Source organism: Columba livia, chromosome 6 (assembly GCF_036013475.1).
Source record: "Columba livia isolate bColLiv1 breed racing homer chromosome 6, bColLiv1.pat.W.v2, whole genome shotgun sequence".
NCBI lineage: Eukaryota > Metazoa > Chordata > Aves > Columbiformes > Columbidae > Columba > Columba livia.
Window position 1 is genome coordinate 37,889,574 of NC_088607.1, and position 21,243 is coordinate 37,910,816.

The following is a 21,243-nucleotide window of genomic DNA, read 5'->3' on the forward strand; positions in this document are numbered from 1 at the left end:
ATGTTTTTGTGCTATTTCAGGATGTTCTGCTATAAAAAAAAGTGGCATCAAATGTAATTACACGGTGGTCATGTTCAAAAGAAACAAAAACTGACAGCTCCTCACTCATCATGCCATTAAGCTGGGTAATTTATTTGATGTAGGATACTGCAGATACCAAAACTTTATGCAAGATCAAAAAACAACCAGAAAAATTTATGGGAAAGATGTGTCCTAATAACCAATCTCTGCCTCTGGCTCAAAACGGGCCTGAGTGAAAAGCTGCTGAAAGTCTGAAGAACATTCTGGAGAAGGATGGAACTACATGTGCCTGGTGCTGCTTCTCTTCTCAAGGTACCAGCTGCTGCAGCACAGGAGATTCTGGGCCCAGCTCAATGCTTCATCCCACCTCGCAGTTCCCGTGTGTCAGCTTGTGGAAGGTTTGTTTTTCCTGAAAACTGCAGTATCAATTAAAACACATGAAAAAGTCTTTAAATGGTATTCAAGAGACCAATGTCCAGGTTTATAAATAATGCCTACCTAGTTATAACCCTAATTGCTAGTTCAAAATTCAGGCTGGACGTAACACAACCAGGTGTCGCACTGTGTTTGCATTAAGACCTTTTTCCTAATAGCTGTTTCAGAAACACGTAGAATAAACGTGTTCTTAAAGTAAATTAGGATTTCACTTATGGAAATCCAAGGAATTAATAACAGCTGAAAAAGAAAAAACAGAGAGAGGCTGTGAGTTAGAGGTTGAGGTAGAGGATGTTAAAAGGGACCTGGGGGTGCTAATTGACAGGAAGCTCAACATGAGCCAACAGTGTGCCCAGGTGGCCAAGAAGGCCAATGGTATCCTGTCCTGTATCAAAAACAGCGTGGTCAGCAGGACAAGGGAAGTGATCCTTCCCCTGTACTCTGCATTGGTGAGGCCACACCTGGAGTATTGTGTTCAGTTCTGGGCCCCTCAGTTCAGGAAAGACATTGAAGTGCTGGAGCGGGTCCAGAGAAGAGCAACACGACTGGTGAAGGGACTTGAACATAAGACCTATGAGGAGAGGCTGAGAGAGCTGGGCTTGTTTAGTCTGGAGAAGAGGAGGCTTAGAGGAGACCTCATCACTCTCTATAACTACCTGAAGGGAAGTTATAGCCAGGTGGGGATTGGTCTCTTCTCCCAGGCAGTTAGCAATAGGACAAGGGGGCATGGGCTTAAACTCTACCAGGGGAAATTTAGGCTGGATATTAGAAAGAAATTCTTTACAGAGAGAGTGATCAGGCATTGGAATGGCCTGCCCAGGGAGGTAGTGGACTCGCCGTCCCTGGAGGTTTTTAAACTGAGATTGGACATGGCACTTAGTGCCATGATCTAGTAAACGGACTAGAGTTGGACCAAGGGTTGGACTCGATGATCTCTGAGGTCTCTTCCAACCCAGTCGATTCTGTGATTCTGTGATTCTGTGATTCTGTAAAGTTGTTAATTTACTCTTGAGAAGGCTGATTGCATCTTTTCTAAATTTTAATACATATTTTTCACGTAGCTTTTGAAAAAGCCATTTGAAGACAGTGAGGGGCCAGGAGGGTGCAAGACACGGCGCATAATTGTGACCGAGTCCAACAGAATAAAAAGGCCTTTTCACACAAATAAAAGATCATGAGAAAAAAGCGTTATTAGAAGAAAACAGGAGTTGTAGAAGGAAAGGACTAAGCATATGCCTCCTCCTTGTAGCTTTGAAAAAGGAGAGTTAACAGTTCAGAAGAATAATAAAAAACCTGGCCAAGAGCCCAGGACCTTGCTGCTGCTACGGGTCGTGACAGTTACCTAAGGCTACAGAAAACCAGAGCAGGAATTAGAGACAAGGAGATGCCAGAGGTGAGCAGTTATAACCCCAAACTGAAAACAGGCGCTAGGAAACATCTGAGAAATCTCTGCAGCACTAGCAGAGATGAAAACCATGCTTGTTCAACAGGAGCCTAGCAGAGTAAGTCCACACAAGTGTGGTTCTCCCCTGCTTTTTCTCAGATGGTTGAAAGAGAAGATAAAACCCAGGAAATTGCTGACAGCACATCAGCTATAAGACTATATCGCTCTCGATTTAATGTTTGCCATTTTTTCTCAGGATTTAACTTAGTTTATACATTTAGGAAATCCCAAAACATCACACCACTCTCATTTCAAAATAATGATAGCATCGGTCCCTGATGCTAATAGAAAAGATAATTCTAGGTAGGTACACATTATAGATCAATATTACATTAAAAAAGCAAGGAGAATTAGCTACTTATCGGATGGGTTCATATTTCAACTCACCATTCTGCTTCTATAAAAGGAAACACCACTATGAAAATCAGCCCCAGTTTTGGCATAAGCGTGTTTCTTGTAATCTAGTACAAGAGACAAGCATGATGACCTAGAAACCAACAGGTTCCAAATCTCTGCAAGGCTCTGCTACAAAGTTGATGTATACAGGGAGCAGGGAATGTCAATGCAAAGGAAAAAGATAGTACGCAAAGCAGTTCACAACCTTTCAATCAAGAGCAAAGCAGTTGAAATTGGTATGCAGAATCACAGGAAAGTACGGAGGCTTCCCCAAAACCAGTTGTGTTAAAGGGCTGCCTGTTCTAAGCGAGTCAAGCAAATTATCATAGAAAGTGTAAGGAAAGAAAGAAACTGGATGTAAGGTATCAACAAAACATGAGAAGAGTACCAGATCCATTAGGAGAGTCTGGATAGATAAGCTCAAGTAATATAGCCATAGAGTAATTAACACCCCTTCCATTTTAAGTGGATAGAGCTGGGATTCCCTGCTAGAACAACTGAGAAAACCAACACAGCTTTACAAAGTGGTACAGCATGTATAACTTCCAGCACTATGAGGTGGAAAATACCTGCAAAAAGGGCCCATTACTGGCACCAGCACGGCTTTAAGCGCTTTAGCCAGGCCAGGAGTGGCTAGGCCAGCATCGCGTCGTTATTTGCATAAGACTGTCACTGTACATCTGCCCATCAGATCGGCTTTGGGGTTGGGAAGTTGCACACCCCTTAAATTACACTTCAAATACTGCTATAAACTAACTCATTAAGAGTCTTACTCAAGGAATCCCCTCAACATGAAATCCCCTGAAAATCGGGCTACGCTCCAAGGACACATGTATCAGAGCAAGCCTGAATCCCTCAGAGAGCATCTGTTTGTTGAAGCCTCCGATTCTGAATCGGTGCGACTTTGAGCATTTCCATGGGAGCCAAATGGCTGAGGATGAGGCTCCATCTGGAAGCAGTCCTGTCTGCTGATCCCTCCTGGTAATGGAAGAGAAATGCACTTGAACTGCACGGGTCTAGTCGTGGCCGGGAGATGATGCTGACAGCTGAGAAACGGCTCGGTGCGACTCATCCATCATCTGCGCACTTGCAAGCTCGAATCCTGGCATGGGGAGCTGCCTCACCTCCAGCCTTGGGGACCACAGAGCTTCTAGATCAAATTTAGTGAATGACGCAGCCTGGGTCTAAGTGTTTAAAATGGAGAAGGAAAAGGAAAACACAGACTTGGTCCAAAATCTCTTATGCAATGTAGACAGAATGGCAGACAAAGCTGTAGTTCCATTTATCAACACAAGACATACTAGATAGAGATTGTTTTTTACATTTTTCTGTGGGGAAAGTGCAATGAATTGATTTCCAAATCAGTTTCCTATAAATGACAAATTATTTAAAGTATAGGCATATATAAAAATCTCATATTCGGTACTATTACACTGCTTTGATTTCTTCTGTTGCTGCGCTGCCTGTAACTGGCTAAATAGGAAAATACATTACAAAGAACAATCTAATGTCTCCATCTCATCAAGACTTCCTAACACAAGGTAAACAAGTCTAGCAGTGTATTTAACATTCTCTTAAACAAAAACACTTTCAGAAAACACTTACTGTGCTTTCTTAGTTCTTGCAGCGATTAAGGACTTCTCATTGTCCGCACATCACTGTCACTCATGTGAATGAACAGCGAGCTCACACGCTTGACCTCTTGACAAAGCCGCTTTGGATTTTAATAACTACATCTATCAGCTTTTTGCAATGGCTGAAGTCCTGATGCAGGTCTCCAACTCATCTTTATGCCATGTGAATGGCAGACATGTCTAAATGTTACTTATCTTGTATCACAAAATTATTGCAGAGTATTATGGAACTCCACCTCTCAGGATTAACAATCGTCTGTAATTTGTAAAGTGATTTGTACTACAAAATTTTTATTGACTTTGAAGAAGCTAGAACTTGATTAAGAAGAGCGAGACCCTTAGGCTGAGACTAGAGGTGTTAAATACTCATCTACCCATTCTAATTTAAATTTCAGTACCATACACTTTACTGGATTCATTGAAAGGAAGGCAGTTATAGCCTGTTACACCAGCTCCAGGGAGTAGTGAACAGGCAGAGGTTACAACAGGATATATATGACCTATAGTCTTAAATTGCTACCATTAAAATAACGAAGCAACAAAAGTCGTAAAAAATGTTTATAGCTCTTATGTATTTTCTTTCTCTGAACATCTGTGTGCATGCTTGAGGTCAGCAATGATTAAAAAAACCTAAAGTATCTTTCTAGCTGGAGGCTCATTGATTTCGCTGATTAAAATCCTAAAATACAACTTTTTAATACTAGCTTCTATGTTTCCCTTAAATTATTACACATATAAGGTCTGCTGTGATTTAACCCCAGCTGGCAACTAAGCCCCTCACAGCCGCTCACTCAGTCCCCCCGGCGGGACAGAGGGGTAAAAGTGAGAAAACTCGTGGGCTGACATAAAGACAGTTTAATAGCTAAAGCCAAAGTGACACATGCAAGCAAAGCAAAACACGGAATTCGTTCAGTTCTTCCCATGGGCTGGCAGCTGTTCAGCCCTCTCCAGGAAAGCAGTGTTCCATCACACCTATGGTTACTTGGGAAGAAGGCAAACAACCGAAACACCAGTATATTATCAACATTCTTCTCATTCTAAATCCAAAATACAGCACTATACTGGCTACTAAGATGAAAATTAACTCTGTCCCAGCTGAAACGAGGACAATGTCCTAAAACATCACACTGATCAGAATGTCCATGTGCTGCCAGCTTGTGAGTGGACTCGAGCAGCTTTTGATGTGGTCTTGTACATCTTCTTAAAAAGGGAAAACCAATCATGGGTGCTTAATTCTAGTAAGCAAGTAATTCCTTTTTTCACACTTGCCACATGCTCAGGATAAAGCCTTCTAAGCACTCTGACCTTGTGTAGCTACCAAAGGCAACACTACTGAGCAATAGGGAAGTAGAATTGTTCTAAAGAATTACAGACACAAAGCAACTCTTTGAGACTACTCCACTTGCTTTTGGCAAGAGCCCTAACTGATGATTTCAACAAATAGCATAAAAGCATAATGTTTATCAAGACAATTAGTTAACCGGAGAAAATTATGCCACACACTATTCCTCCCTGCCACCATCTTATTATGAAGGCACCAGGAAACAGAATTAATGAATCTTTAAATGACCCTTCTCCCAAAGATCGTTAACGGTGCGGTCACTGTTGCAAAAAATAACCTTCAAAGAGTCCTACCAAAGCTACTGACAGTCCTATAAAGTTTTATGAGCATCATGCTGTTGTGTGTTGAGAAAAGAGATATTCATCTTGCTAGAGATCATTAATGCAGAGGATCACAGTAGCAAATTTCACAGAATCCCAGAATGTCAGGGGTTGGAAGGGACCTGGAAAGCTCATGCAGTGCAATCCCCCCATGGAGCAGGAACACCCAGATGAGGTTACACAGGAAGGTGTCCAGGCGGGTTGGAATGTCTGCACAGAAGGAGACTCCACAACCCCCCTGGGCAGCCTGGGCCAGGCTCTGCCACCCTCACCATGAAGAAGTTTCTTCTCAGATTTAAGTGGAACCTCTTGTGTTCCAGTTTGTACCCATTACCCCTTGTTCTATCACTGGTTGTCACCGAGAAGAGCCTGGCTCCATCCTCCTGACACTCACCCTTTATATATCTGTAAACAGGAATGAGTCCCCCCTCAGTCTCCTCTTGTCCAGCTCCAGAGCCCCAGCTCCCTCAGCCTTTCCTCACACGGGAGATGCTCCACTCCCTTCAGCATCTTGGTGGCTGCGCTGGACTCTCTCCAGCAGTTCCTTGTCCTTCTGGAACTGAGGGAAAGACTTTTCTACAGAAAGACAAACTGACACCAATTCATTCACTTCAGGGGAAAGGGAAATGACACCACCAAACAGTTTCACATTTTAGCTGAGTAGAACCGTCCAAACAAAGATTTCTTTTTCCTCTTGGAGTGTCCACAGTTCCCACGCAATGGGAAGACCAAGAAGAAACGCAAGCCAGAACGGTGTGCTTTGTCTGTCTATTTAACCTGGGATCAAACACCCAGCTTTTGCTTGCCAAGAGGAGACCAACTCCACTCTGAGCCAAGTGGCAGCTTGTTCAGGACTTACACATTCCGCACCCCAAAGGACACGTCAGCAGGACACCTTAGAGAACGCTGCTGCACAAACTCTGGGAGAAACGGCTTTTATCTTCACACTCAGAAAGCAGCTCGAAGCTTGGCCTAATAGACTGGGGGGGGGTGTAGTCTAATCCCTGTGTTAATTGATAAAAGACAAGCAGGAAGAAAAGGAGAAAGAGAAATCAGAAAATATTTGGGTTAAGGAACAAGAAAAGTGTCAGAAATCATTCACACACAGCACTAACTTATGCAAACGCCACGTATCCAAATTGTCTACTTTTCACGTGTATTGTAGCCCAGGCTATAGTTTAAGCAGGTTCTCTCAAGATGAGGTTCCTTTATCAATCAAGGTTTTAGACAAATGAGGGGGGAGAAAAAAAAGCAAAAAAAAAAAAGCAAGCTTAAGAGTACAGACCCATGTTAATGCTCTTAACTTTATAAACTGCTCTATTACACATTTCTCACACTTTGCTTTTCTGAGTTTTACAGAATATAAACAGAACTAGATATATGTATATTCAAGTTAGATGTTACCAATAATTTAAAGTTATACTCCTATGAGATGAACATAAGTTTCAGAATATGCAATCTGTCCCAGTTGCTGTGATCTTTTAAAGGTATTAACCTATCAGATTAATGAAATTTTTGAAAGAGCAATGACACGAAACTGTATATTAAGCTGAAAATATCATATTAATCTGTATTTTAGAAAATATATGCTGCAGTCAGCATATCCACTAATCTCCTATTATTCACACACAATTTGCAGTAAATCATGATCATGTGTGACCCAGTAACCTCATCTCCAGCACCACCAAATACTACTGAGACATCAACAAAGCCAGTAGATAAATTCAGCTCCTTGTATCACACATTGAAGTAACAGAGTTTGGGAGAATTTGATAATTAAAACTGGTACCCTTATATATGGCTTTCCATGAGAAATGGAATCCTTCATACAAAACATGATGGCAAGAAATTATAAGGCTGTGACATGACTCTCAAAAGTAAAAAAATTCTGAGTATGGTTCATATAACAGCTGATCAGTAGTAAATCATCAAAGCTTCAAGGGAAAAATGTGTATTTATATTAGCTGAAAATGTCACCCCTTGAGCCTTAAATCCAGTGTGCAAAATAAGAGAACAGAGATCTACCTTAAGCATAAAGTACATTTTAATGTTGAATTTCCTATCGCCTCCATGGGCCAAAATCTTAATATTATTGCAACTACCATCTTTAAAAAATTCGCTAGAATCCTTTTGACATGAAATCAAGCACACAGAGACAGCACATCTCTGAAGTGGGAGATTCAGTGCTTATATACTAGAAATACTTCTTCTCATACACTCCAGAGCGCACCTCACAGCAAGAAGCAGTTTGGGCAGCCTTGGTCTTGCACACATCTTTCACTCAGAGGAGCACTGCTCTACTAGTAAGACATTTGTGTATGATCTAATTTTGATGTTTACAACTTACTATTTGTGTCTTAAAGTTCAAGAGAGCTCCACCAAATCGAGCACTGACTTCAAGAGGCTCGCCTGCAAAAATAAGCACCTTTTCTTCTCACGCATTCATTCATAACATAGAAGCTGCTTGGGCATTTGTACTCTTGGATAGCGTGTTCACACCATCACAACTGCATGTATCAATGCTTCCCTGTGTTGACCGCACATCCACTGACATCTTTGAACAGTGTCTGTTCCTAACACCTCAGCTGGAGTATGGAAGTGGCAAGAGAGCCTGTTGAGCAGTTTCACTGTTTTCTTTGTTGGTATATGATGACTCAAACACTCCCAAGTGAAACGGCCAGCACGCTGTCTTCCCAGGAGTGCTTGACAGAGAACTCGGATCCCAGCCGTGCTTCCCAAGGGAGCCAAGTGGCTTGTCAAGTAAGGAGGAGTTTGTCTGGAATGGGTATCTGTCCAGTCATGTGCACACGGGAGTCTCTGGATGGTGTATCTGACATCAGGCTCTGTGCATAGCACAGTCCCTCCCTTCTGCAACAATGAACATCAATTTCAGTATCTCTAAAAAGTCACCTACCTTACACAGTGCTGTACAGAGCTGTTCATCTGCCTTCAGATGCTTGCTACTTTGACCCTGCTCCTCACAACGAACTCACATGCTGAAAACCTGCTGATACTTTTTACTGCTTTGTCTTTGTACTTCCCACTACGGAGCTCGCTCAGGCCTGGAGACCAATTTGTACAGCCAAGTTCTACCCTAATGGATCAAGCTTCAAGTTAAATCAAAGAGGGAGAAGCTTTTTCTCCCATCAGGAAATGCAAAGTGGAAAAAGAAAGAAAGACAGAAAGACAGACAGACAGAAAGACAGACAGACAGGAAGACAGACAGACAGGAAGACAGACAGACAGAAAGACAGACAGACAGAAAGACAGACAGACAGAAAGACAGACAGACAGAAAGACAGACAGACAGAAAGACAGACAGACAGAAAGACAGACAGACAGAAAGACAGACAGACAGAAAGACAGACAGACAGAAAGACAGACAGACAGAAAGACAGACAGACAGAAAGACAGACAGACAGAAAGACAGACAGACAGAAAGACAGACAGACAGAAAGACAGACAGACAGAAAGACAGACAGACAGAAAGACAGACAGACAGAAAGACAGACAGACAGAAAGACAGACAGACAGACAGACAGACAGACAGACAGACAGACAGACAGACAGACAGACAGACAGACAGACAGACAGACAGACAGACAGACAGACAGACAGACAGACAGACAGAAAGACAGACAGACAGACAGACAGACAGACAGACAGACAGACAGACAGACAGACAGACAGACAGACAGACAGACAGAAAGAACGCCACCAGTTCCACACCTTGGCCAAGACTTATACTGACATTTTTGAAACTTCTACAGGGAAATACAACTTTACTGGGCATGACCAAAAGAGACATCCCTGGAGTTGCTACATGTGGATTTCTCACCTTGGGTCTTCAGAGGTTGCTGATGTCCAGGCCTGAGTCAAAATCCCCTGGTTTCCCAATGTGACAAAACAGAGGTGCCCCTGCACTTTGGAATTACATGTTATTTGCTCAGAATCTGCAAGCCCCAGTTTGCCTCATCAGACACAGGCGATGATCACTCCACACATATCCATGCTGCCTATAGCTTATTACGTTCCATTGTGTACAACCTGAATTGTCACTTAACCAGCTTGAAGAGCCTAAGTCCTGCCCACTCTGTACATGGCAGCCGTTGTAGGATTCCAGTTATGCATTCTATTATTCTGAGATGCAATCTGCTTCATTCTCCACCCTCTCAAATAGCCTTTGACATTGTTTACATTTTTGATAGACAATCAACATTGAACAGACATTTCTGTCAAACCATCTAAAACAATCACAAACTCTTTCACTTCATTCTAACGTTGTTCTTACAGAGCTTTCTCTAGCCTGCTTAACTGTCATTAAAAATGTATGTCTCTACTGCTATTTCCACTATACTTCTGTATAAGAGGATTTATGTTCACACTTTCCTGGTTTTGTTCCCAGCAACAACTTAGGCAACAGTTTGGACTGTCAATGATGGCATCCATTAATGTTGCAAACTCTACGCAAACAACTTTGAATTGTAAGGAGCAATCTGACAAACTTACTGCCATGGGAAAATGTTTTTGACTATTTTTTTCCCCAAAAGAAAAAGCCCTTTGGTTATCTTCACAAATCTTTCTTCCACATTTTTTCACGTTCTCAAAACACTGCCTGATCTGCAGCTTGAGAGTTAAAACAAGTTACAATCAAATAACCGCAGTCTTTTGCTCATTTTTATTTCATTAACTGCTACATTTTACATTTCTGCATGAAGCTTTTACAGCTCTGTTTCACTTTTTAGGCCCATTGGTGTCTGAAACAATACAGGTTAGTTGTGCATCAACTATGTATATTTTATCTTTTTAACTAACTGTAGTCAGTGTTACTTTCATCATATATTCTGCTTTTATGTCCCCTCTCCCCCTCCCTTTCACATTCCGTTGGTCTCTGTCTTACCTTCGGGTGTTCAAATCTCACGTGACAGACCACATCAAGATGAGTCTTTTTAAGAAAAGATCCTCAGGTACTTAAAAACAGACTGGGATTTTTGATTTTCCTTCTTCTGCTAAACCTTGTGGAATTACACATTGAAAGCTTTGTTATGCCTTTCTCTGCAGCCATGAGGCTTGCAGACTTGCTTATATTTTTTTAATTAAAGTCGGAGTTCATATGTAATTGTATTGAACTAGCAGCCACTAAAAAAAAAAGCATTTAAGGACCAAGGCAATGCTCTTATCAATCTAATTTTCACTGTTGCATTTTTTAGGGTGGTTTTTGTCTGTTTTTTTTATCTTCCTTATTCCTGACTTGCTTCAGTCTCTATGTTCATACACCTGTCACAGAGGTACCCTGAGGTTAGTTTAAGGGACAAGAGGGTAAACCGGTGAGAAACAGGGTTTTAGCGTTCCAAAGTGACTTGAATACAGGTTCGGATATCAGTTGTGGAAATTATTAAGGGGCAGCAACTAATACAACAGGAGGTCCACAGTGTGCACATATGTGGTTTCACCCAAAACAATGCCGGAGCCGCCCCTGAGTCCAGGAAGAGTCCACACTTGCCTGAATATGGTGTGGAATTATTTTAAAGGGATGCACGTACTGGTATTGAGTACGGAAAGTGTACACTCACGATTCTGCGAGGGTAAATTTATAATACACTCGCAATCCTGCAAGGAGAAATATACGTGCAAATGTGCACGGAAAGTACAAATACACGTGCAAATGTGCATGGAAAGTAGATGCATTCGCAATCCTGCGAGGGTTAATTTTACTCACACCTGTTACGGCAAGGTAAGCGGACTCTCCATCCCGGGGTGGGTCTTGGCGGCAGCATCTCGCTCGTGCTCCGAGAGACCCGCGACAATGGGCGGAGTCTCCACGAAAGTCCCGTGTTTTATTGGCTGATCAGATCTGACTGTGGGCATTCCAGAAGCTTCTCTGCACCCCCACCCTGGCTGCGGGTGCCCCTGAAGCCTCCAAACATCCCCCACACTGGCCGCGGGCGCCCAGCGGCTCCCTGGCGCCTCAGCACTCCCTTCTCCTAATGGCCCTGGCCAGGGGGCTCTGGGGCCAAACAGAAGCAGCTGTCAGCCTCAAACAGCAGAGAGAGGGAGATGTGTCTACGCCTTCCATGATGAAGGGCGGGGGGGGGGGTGTGCATCCTGCCACAACACCAATGCCACATACTTGCTCTTATACTCTCTGCCATCATGTGTTCAATACAATACAGCATACCACTACTTTTATCTGAATGATTCTTTCTTTTTCTTGATCTTGGGAAGTCTCTTCTCATCCCTATCTGTAAATCTAATTGTCACCATGTTTAACATGATTAGAGTCAAGATTTAGTGAGTCCTGAACTGCAGCCTGTTCTTAACCACAAATGTGGACTATTGCTGAACAGTGGTTTTTTTCCCCATGATCTTCTTTCTAATCTCTACCTCATCTTTCAATGAGTTATTTGCTAACACCAAAAGATAATACCTAGTTTGATTAAAGACAGGTGTTTTTCCTACATGGAGAAAGTAGATAATATATTTTGAAAAAAGTTAAAGATTTCATAATTCATACTAGTGAACGTTCCCACAGAGGGATCGCTGCAGTTAGTACTCAGCTCCATCAAGCTCCCCACAAGCACTCAACTCAGTTCTCTACAGATACAATTTGCATCCCACCATATTTTGTGAAAAACAGACCATGGATTGGGGATGCTGTGTATGTAAAGGACTGAAAAGTGTCAGGGGAATAACTGTAATAAGCCCATGTAGACTAAAAAAAAAAAAAAAGTATCAAGTATTATGTTAGCAATAAAAATTAATATTTAATTATGAAATATTTAGGTTCAAAAAGAAGCAGAAAATTCAAAACAAAAGAAGTTATTACTGCAGCAAGATTGTTTTGTTTTGTTTTCCCTATTATACTCTCCTCACCCCTTTGTTAAAGAGTGAAAAAGTGATACGTTTATGTTGGGGTTTTGACTTAGCTTTGTGTCTGTGATACAAGGCAATTAAATAAACGGCAACTGAAAACATGACAAATGTAAAAATCACACAGTGCTATCACAGTCATCTGAAGCTTAACCTTATAGATGAAGCAAACTGCTCAAATGGAAAAAATTGAACTTAATGAAAACAACGTATGGCTGCTACGACTGCTCAAGCAACTTACTTCTACTGAATGTATTGGCAATCAGCCGTCTTAAAACACTAATTTTAATTACATAACATTAATTTATAAATAAGTGGTTTTAGGATTACGTCTAATACCCCTCTTGCTCGCCGTACAGCACACAGTAATTAGAGCCCTTGTGAAATCATGCTTCTAAAAACATCGCTTTGCTTGGCACAATTAGTTGATTGCATCTGAAACTAAAATAAATGCTTGTTCACAAAAGCCTGATCACTGGAATCACGTGGGACTTTTACAAACCCAGTCTCTGTTAAAATTACAAACAGCAGGCTAAATCTTACTTCTTAGCTGTGGATATTTGTGTACCATGGAGAAATGTGGAGAGAGGGCTGGCTAACCTACTGCAGACACTGGATGCCAGCGGTTTCACGCAGACACACATCAGACCATCAATAAGACAAAATTAAATCAAATGCAGACAGTTTATGTCAGGGCACACAATGTGACACAACTGTCAAGGACAAGGTGCCTTTCTCCAGCTCTGATATCACAGATGTGAAAATGAGTAAAGCCCAAGCTGAGGTGACACAGGAAAATTTCACATTGCACCACAGGCATTGAAAAAGTTGCTTTTCTTGTTTGTGTTTTATGAAGGCCAGAACTAAATTAATTTTTAAGTCCTTCTCTGAGAGTTTATACTGTCAGGACCAGTTCAGACTCTCTACTGCAAGACAATTGTCATGAAGGAAGTAGCAGTTTCACCCAACAGCTCAGCTATCTGAGTGGTCAGGTTTCACATATCTTTTCCCTAGATTTGTCAGCCAATTTGTCTTGATTATGATCTCAATATATGTCTGCGGAACTCACGACATTTTATTCACAAAATTCTGGCTTTCAAGCACAAATCTCATACATCTATTTCCTCATAAGAAAAATCATTTCTTTTCCTGCAGCCCCTACAGTAAGCAGGTAATAACTGAGCACACTGGGCTAGCCCAGCTCGCAGCAGGCTCCCATGTATTGATCATAACAGAGCATGGACACAGCACCCAGAATCTTTTGTCTGTCACCTCAGATGGGATGGTGCTGAGGGAAGGCACAATGGGATGCAGCTGAGGGAACGTTTTGAATGCAACCACCTCTGTACTGACCAAGAAATGTTCTTGAATAGCATCAGGGATAGGTCCAAGGTGCCAGCTCCTCACTGTCACTACAATGGCAATGCTCCTAATAAAGCACATTTTAGGCAACTAACAGAAGAGTATTGTGAGGCAATGGCCTTGCTGCGATTCCATGAAACCTTCAGGCTTGTAGGATCAAGATTACAATTTAAAAATGAGTAAGGAGCTAATCACAGGAATTAATATTTTGCAATACCTATACATTACCAGAACTGATGTTGGGTGTCATCAGAGATCAAATTCTATAAATGTCATAGTCTCTAACTAACAAAGCACGAAAAGAGAAATTTTGAAAATATATTTGTCATACTGAGATATTATAAAAGCGTTGAAAATATTTTTATACTAAATGCCAATCTCTATCCATTGTAAAATAAATCCTCAAAAGTTCACTGATTGCCCCGTTTCTTTAATAAAAAACAAATTCAAAAGCTCTCTGAATTGCATAACATACAAACTCTGCATCCAATTTGAAGACAACTAGAGACAGAGTTATTGATACTTTCATGCCATGTCCTTGTACTCTTGAAGGAATCAGAAACACTTATTATAGGCATTACATTTTTAAAACAGGTTTGATTATGCAAGCAAAATTAAGACAATAATCTAAAAGGTGGGTGTCCCCCTACTTTAAAGGAATGTGAAAAAACATCTTAGGATTTGGATATTACTCTCATTTCTGGAACTGTTTATTTTGGGTTTAGGAAAACACTAGGTTTCAGTTCTGAAAATCAAACTCCTCATTGCCACAGAAACACTGCCATAAATACACACAGTTTCTACAATCGACCATCCCACACCAATTTTCAACAAGAATGGGCTACTAACACAGAGAAGCTTCGGGTTGTTCATAACGATCCACCGCTTCTGGGGGAAAAGGAAAACTCTGCTCCTCCCTGGCTCGACTACTTTGCTTTGGAGCCATAAGCAGCTACAAACCCACTCCCTGAACACAAAAATAAGAGGATGAAGATGGTGCTGTTGCAGAAACGCTATTCTGGCACAGCAGCCAGGGGACCTTGCTGGCCCACACACCCGTGGCAGCAAGAGCTGCGAACTGCAAGGATAACACAGCTTCATTCCTCAACAACCAACCACAGTGCAGGATGCAAAACATTCTCCATTTGCAACCCTCAAAGCATAAATGCACCCATAATCATCGAAGAACATCTCTGCTGCGTAAGCCTGTGTTTTCAAAGAGCTGGTATAATGATGCAAATACCACAGAACACTTATTTCAGTTTGCCACAGTATGCTTTGCAAAAACATGGAGAAAAATGATGCTGTTTCATTAGCCAAATGAATTCATGAATATAAGTAATGAATGCAACTTTATCAAAGATCAAAGAGGTCAGGTCTTAAATGGCAATTAAATTCTTAGTGTATATCCTCCTGTACTTCACAAATGTGAGAAGCTAGAAAAGAGCAAATACACACCAATGGTATCCAAGCAGAAGTCCTATTTTATCAGACAAAACCAACTCAACTAGAAAGCTTACCTTCAAAGTAAGAGCCACTCTAACCAAGAAGCCAATTTGAGGCCTGTCCCTGGTTACTTCCACAAGCAAGAAACTCGATGACAGACAAACCCCTCTGACACCAGCCTGCTTGCAGTCCATGAAGACACAGAAAAGCTGCTCCACAGAACAAAAAGCAAATAAAACAATGCGTCAGCTTCCTTACAATTTCCAAGGCTGTTTCCTCGACAAGGTACTTGAGAACTCTCAAGGAGTTCTGCCAACCTCACCATCTCTCTGATGTATTTTCCCTCATCTCATGTTTCTGATTATCCTCTGAAATCTGCAACCTAGCAATATCCCAGACCCCACTGGCTATCAACCATCAGAGGAAAGCTGTGGTATTAATACAGCAGTTGCTACTCTCAAACTACTATTCCTCAGCCAGCTCACTGCTGAACAAATTCTATTCTCTCCATTCAGCATTAATACAGGGCACACTTCATGCCAGCTGGCATTAAACTCTGTCCTGACATCAAAATGCTCTCACTTAGCACTATTAGTACCTTGCAGCTTAAAATAATTATACTCTACTAGTTAAAGGAACACACAGTTTGAGGATGGCAGCCCTGAAACATTTTTTCAGTTGAATACATTCAAATGACTACTAAGTTAATGAAAAAATCCCCCCCCAGCTAGGCAATGCAAGCCAAACCAAGTCAAACAGAACAGACAAAACCACTGCCTACCCCATGCTTTCTTTTCTTATCCCAAGTAAGGGTTTGGTGACCACAGGTTCAGCACACAAAATATCCACCACTGAGAGTCTATGAGACCCAACCACTACTGGTTCCTGGTTTGAGACCAGCATCTCGTTTTCAACTCTGCCACACAAACACAGTAGAAAACTAAGAGCTCTGATCACAGTGTCAAAACGTGTCAAACATTAACTTTCACATCAGGCAAATGATCTCTTAAACAACCCATCATGTTCAGAAGAAATTTCAGAAGAAATTAGGATGAACTATGTTCATAATATTCAAATTAATTTATTAATGCAAAAGCTGAAATCAATTTTCAACCTCATCATTTTAGTTTTGGTATCAAAATAGACAGAAGATGTGGAACAGTTTTGTACATTTATTTACCTACATGTTAAACACATCATCTTAATGGCAGTCTCTTTTGAACTGGCTAATTATGATGCAGCAATTTGAGCAGAAGTTTTATGGCACAGAAGGCAGCAGGGACCTGCATAGCTTTCCTGTGACTACAAATGCTTCATCGGACTGGCATGGAATGCAAATGCAAGCGGAAAAAGAGAAGAAAATTCCACTGCTTCTAAAATGTAGTTCCCCTTCAGTGTACTCTTACAGTCCAGCATCTGCTAATGTTAATAATCAATATCAGATGGGCTTTGCCAAGGATCAGCCTCTGCTCTTAAAAGCAACCAAAAGTCTTCGTGCACCAATGTGGAACAAAGCTGTAATGGATTTTAGTCGCACCAAGAGACTTCTATAGACGTAGGAGTAAGGTGTTCACACTGGGTGATAGGCAGCCCATTTTTTGTTTTGTCGTGGTTTGGGGTGTGGGTTGGTTGTTTAGTTTGTTTGTTCGTCCTTGTGCTATGTTCCTTTACAAAGGCTGAGGCGAGCTCCCCAGCACAGTTCGTTACAGCAGGAGGAGCTGGGACCTGCTGCACAGGCAGAATTACAGAGTGCAGGGGGCGGCAGGTGGGGACAGGCCTTGCAGGCAAAGCAGCAAAACAACCTTGGGATCAGCAAGGACTCAAAAGGGTTTGCTGTATCTCAGCAAGTCATTGCGCTGCCTGAAACCAAGGACCCATTATGAAGGTCAAGGGCAGTATGATGTAAGATGCTCAGAACCCCCCCGCCCCCCATATTTCTTTTCTATTACTTGGAATTTTCTCTGTCTAAAAACTAAGCATTCAAGTTTTTATTCTATCAAAACCTGGCGTTATTTAGTACTTTAAAGCATTTCAGTCACCTCTGAGAAAGTCACTTTAACGCAAAGGCCTTGGCAGATGCATGCCGAGCTCTGGCTGAGTTTGGGGTGTCAGCACACAGCACCCAGTCTCTCCAGTGCCTTACGTGCAGAGGCAACCAGAGCATCTATGCTTGTTTTCTTCAGTGTCAAGAAAAGCTGGAGCATCACATGGCACACAATATACATGAACATTAATAATTCTGCTGTTCCTCTTGTAACGTGCAGGCTAGCAGCATACCATGATTTTCACATGTGCCAAACTATATGATTTCCACAAGCAATATCTTGGCTCAAAGCACAGGTCTGTGGGTATAACAGACAATCATCTCCCACGTTTGACAGACCCTCTCATGCCTTATTTCCATGTCAATTTGTGTGCTGAAGGTGCCTCCTCCTCCTTCTGACCTGACCCTGGGCTGGACCAGCAGGTCAGCCTGCAGATCAGCCAAAGATTCCCTCCGAAGCTGGGATCCCACAGAAACCTCCCTTGTGCTGCTGATATGCAGGCACTGCTAGAAAACGGCACTTCACATCACTTAGATAACCATAGGGACATCAGACATTTTAATGACTACATCTTCATCCAGACTTGCCACTGCTACTATACACACACAAGGGTTAAATGATTTTTGATTCTAGCCCAAAATAAGATCGAGCTTGTAACTTATAATATTAGAGGGGGGAAAAAAGAGCCATTCTAAATGATTCTTAACAATGACTCATTGCAGTTTGAGAACCTGAGTAACGTAAATTAGTACTAAGTTTCTGAGCAACTATGCATCTTGTCAAGAGCAGCCATCATATAATTACATAAGCAAATGAGAAATATGCCCAGATTCTAAGCACTTGTATGTAACTTGGTATCAGTTGCACTTTAGAAACAAATAATTCATTTACAAGCTAATTTGAGCACCACAGTCTGCCAAATTGAGCCTGAAGTTTGAAAAACCCAAGTTCTGCAGGAAACAGCTAGTCTTCTAATTTCCTGCATGACTGGAGACACAAAATTAAGACAAAATGCCATTTTATTAAGGCTCAGAAAACATGCCTTTAAAACTGAAGTGGCTTTTAATTCTTTAGCTTCCACAGCTTTTAGAAAGAAACACTTGTTCAAAACATCTCAGTGACGAGGTTTAATTGCCTGAAGGCAATCTGTGATAATGGTGTCTACTCTGGAATGGATTTTTTGCTCTCAGTGCCTTTAGCTTGGAAATATCCAATATCTCCTTCTACAATTTATTAGTAGTAGTAGCTATAGGGACGAGAAATTATCAGTCCAACTTAGTTGTCATCTTATTTAAACTTAAGACTTTTTGCGTGCTATAGAGAGTTTGGTCTTGTCCTTAATGAAACAATCGTTAGAAACTTCAGGGTACAAAACCATTCTTCCTCTAATTATGTGTTTAATGCATTGCTAAACGCCTTAACAAAATGGAGTCACTATTCTGTGGCTGACACATTATCGTTTGTGTGAAAAATCAGTGCGTATTCTAGTGACTAAAATGGAAAAACTCCTGATTTAAATAGGTACTGTTATAACAATAATACCAGACAATATACACGAGACAGTACTAAAAAGGTTCCTAAGGTTTTTGAAAAACAAAACAAGAAAACCTCCATTATGTTCCATGTTTCCTCAACATAACACATTTCCATAAATATGTATCTTTTAGAATAACCAGTGATCTGGAAATGATATTTGAAAACATTTAAAGAAAACCCCTCTAGCTTTGTGAGCCATGCAGGCAAATAAAAACATGCTTCTTACTGTAGAAACAGTAGAGCTATACAGCAACAGGCCTACAGAATGGTCTTGGCATTTCACATATAAGAAACACTTTGTGAAAATGATTGTTTTTACTCAGAGTGGATTAAAGAAACACCTTTAAATACGTATAATACTTTATCACATTTCAGTGCTACATTCACACAGACTTGTTTCATTTATTTATCACAAACTGAAAACAATCATTCAACTCTTGCCTATAACTATGACTGATTAGAGTAAAACTGCCTGTTACTTCCTTTTGCTACAGTAAACTCTGCCTCGTTACTTTCTTTTGCTTTCTCTACATTTGGTTTGTGTTGTTGTTTTTTTTTTAATGCCACTTCACCATCTTAATATTATTTTAATTATACTATGTATCTGTACCAAAAGTACAGTTCTATCAAAATCAAGAGAGATCTGAAAGCACCAACACAGTACATATCAAGGCAATTCTTCTTCTTACACAATTACACTCTGGGACACAAACAGCAGGAACTTCCATGCTTCTTTCTATTGGAATAGGAAAACTAAGTATCAAAACCTTTTTTACTTATTTATTTTTCTGACTACTGTTTCATTCAATGAATAACAGAACAAGACCACCACTTGGTGCATTATTTCCAAACATCTTCCCTGGGCAGCAACCAAACATTAAAATAATTCACCATCACTCTCAAAGTGTCTCAGGATTTGTGCTTGTCTGGCTGTTTATAGCTCCGTTAAGCCCTTCTCCTTAGACTTCTGTTGTCTCTGGGTAAAATCATCAACACACATCTACCCTAGTGTCTTAACACCATAAAGCATAAATAAAAACCCAGATGCCGGCCAGCTGGACAAAGACCTGTGTTGACACAATGGTTTCCTTTTTTTTCAGCGTATATACATTTGTTTCAATCTATTTTACAATTAAGTAATTTCCTTGAACATTCATTACATCAATTTTAAAGTGCAATGTCCATCAGATACAACAGTGCTTCATCTGACCTATCCTCCTACACATTTAGGACATTTTATTGTTTGTCATACTTCCAACAATTGATTTTCAACAGCTCTTACTTCTTTCCCTCTAAATATGATATATGACTCCACAACAGGCCGTGTTTACCTTGTTAGTCCCCAACTTTGAACAGAAATACAAGCTCACACCTTTCGGTTCATATTTATGAAAACAGCAGATCAATGTTTGATTTGCCATCTTCCTTGAGTACCTCCTATATCATCATTTCTTAAATTTCTTTTCATTACAGAACACCTGCCAAATCTGTTACCCAAATTATTCTGTGTCCACGTTGCACCCCCAAACACGTGAAACCTCCTTTTGTGCAATCAAAGCGCAAATCTTCTTTAAGAAATACCACATAAAATAAGATTGATTTTCATCTTGGAAATGTCAAACTTCTGCCTATAATGCTCAGCTGCATTTTTCTGAAACAGCAAAGTTCAAAAAGAGCCACAGAACTGACAGATCTCCGACACATCATGATAGATATGACAGGTCTACTACACTACTGCCAGAAATGTTCTCCAACAGAATGAGGCAATCAATGAAGAATAATAAATCTATCTCAGATTGTAGAACTATTTTTTGTACATGCATAAGAGAAGAAACAACACATTTTAATAACTCTGGAGACTCCTATGTTTATAAACTATTACATTTTAATATTATCCAACATGATTTATACAGTTTAATCTTCATCTGTCTTATCTGTTCAATACTTTTCCATCTAAACTCCTAACATGCATTTTTGTATTATTTAGCTATAAGAGAAAAAAGATAGAATTTAAAACATATTTTTCTGTTAAAGGAACAAGTTTTTCTTACCTTCTTTTCTGGTCCCTGTGTCAGCCAGGAGAAAAACAGCTGCTCCAAATGTACTCCTTGAATTATGTCCCCATCATCCTGAAAGACATTAATGCTGCATCAAAATTTTACCTTGAGTGCACAGTGTGAATACATATCATTCACCTTTGTTGAAAATTCCCGCATTTCAGATAAATTACAGCAAGTTTGGAAAAGTTAATTTGACATTCATAACTCAAAGTTTGCTACAGAAAGAACTGGTTTGATTTATAACTAATGACACTGAATGTATTCTACCACCTACCCTTCAAATAACAGCCTTGACTTCAGCAACAGAGGGAATATACTCCAAAACACGTATT

General features: G+C 40.7%; 1 protein-coding gene across 3 annotated transcripts in view; it reads right to left on the reverse strand.

Moving 5' to 3' along the window:
- Window positions 1-21,243, reverse strand: part of PCDH15 (protocadherin related 15) — a 695,403-nt gene that overhangs the window by 499,860 nt on the left and 174,300 nt on the right. For all 3 annotated transcript variants that reach the window (XM_065068175.1, XM_065068168.1, XM_065068170.1), the window contains exon 4: window positions 20,903-20,980. The gene's annotated coding sequence lies outside the window, so the exon portion shown is untranslated. The remainder of the gene's footprint in view (window positions 1-20,902; window positions 20,981-21,243) is intronic.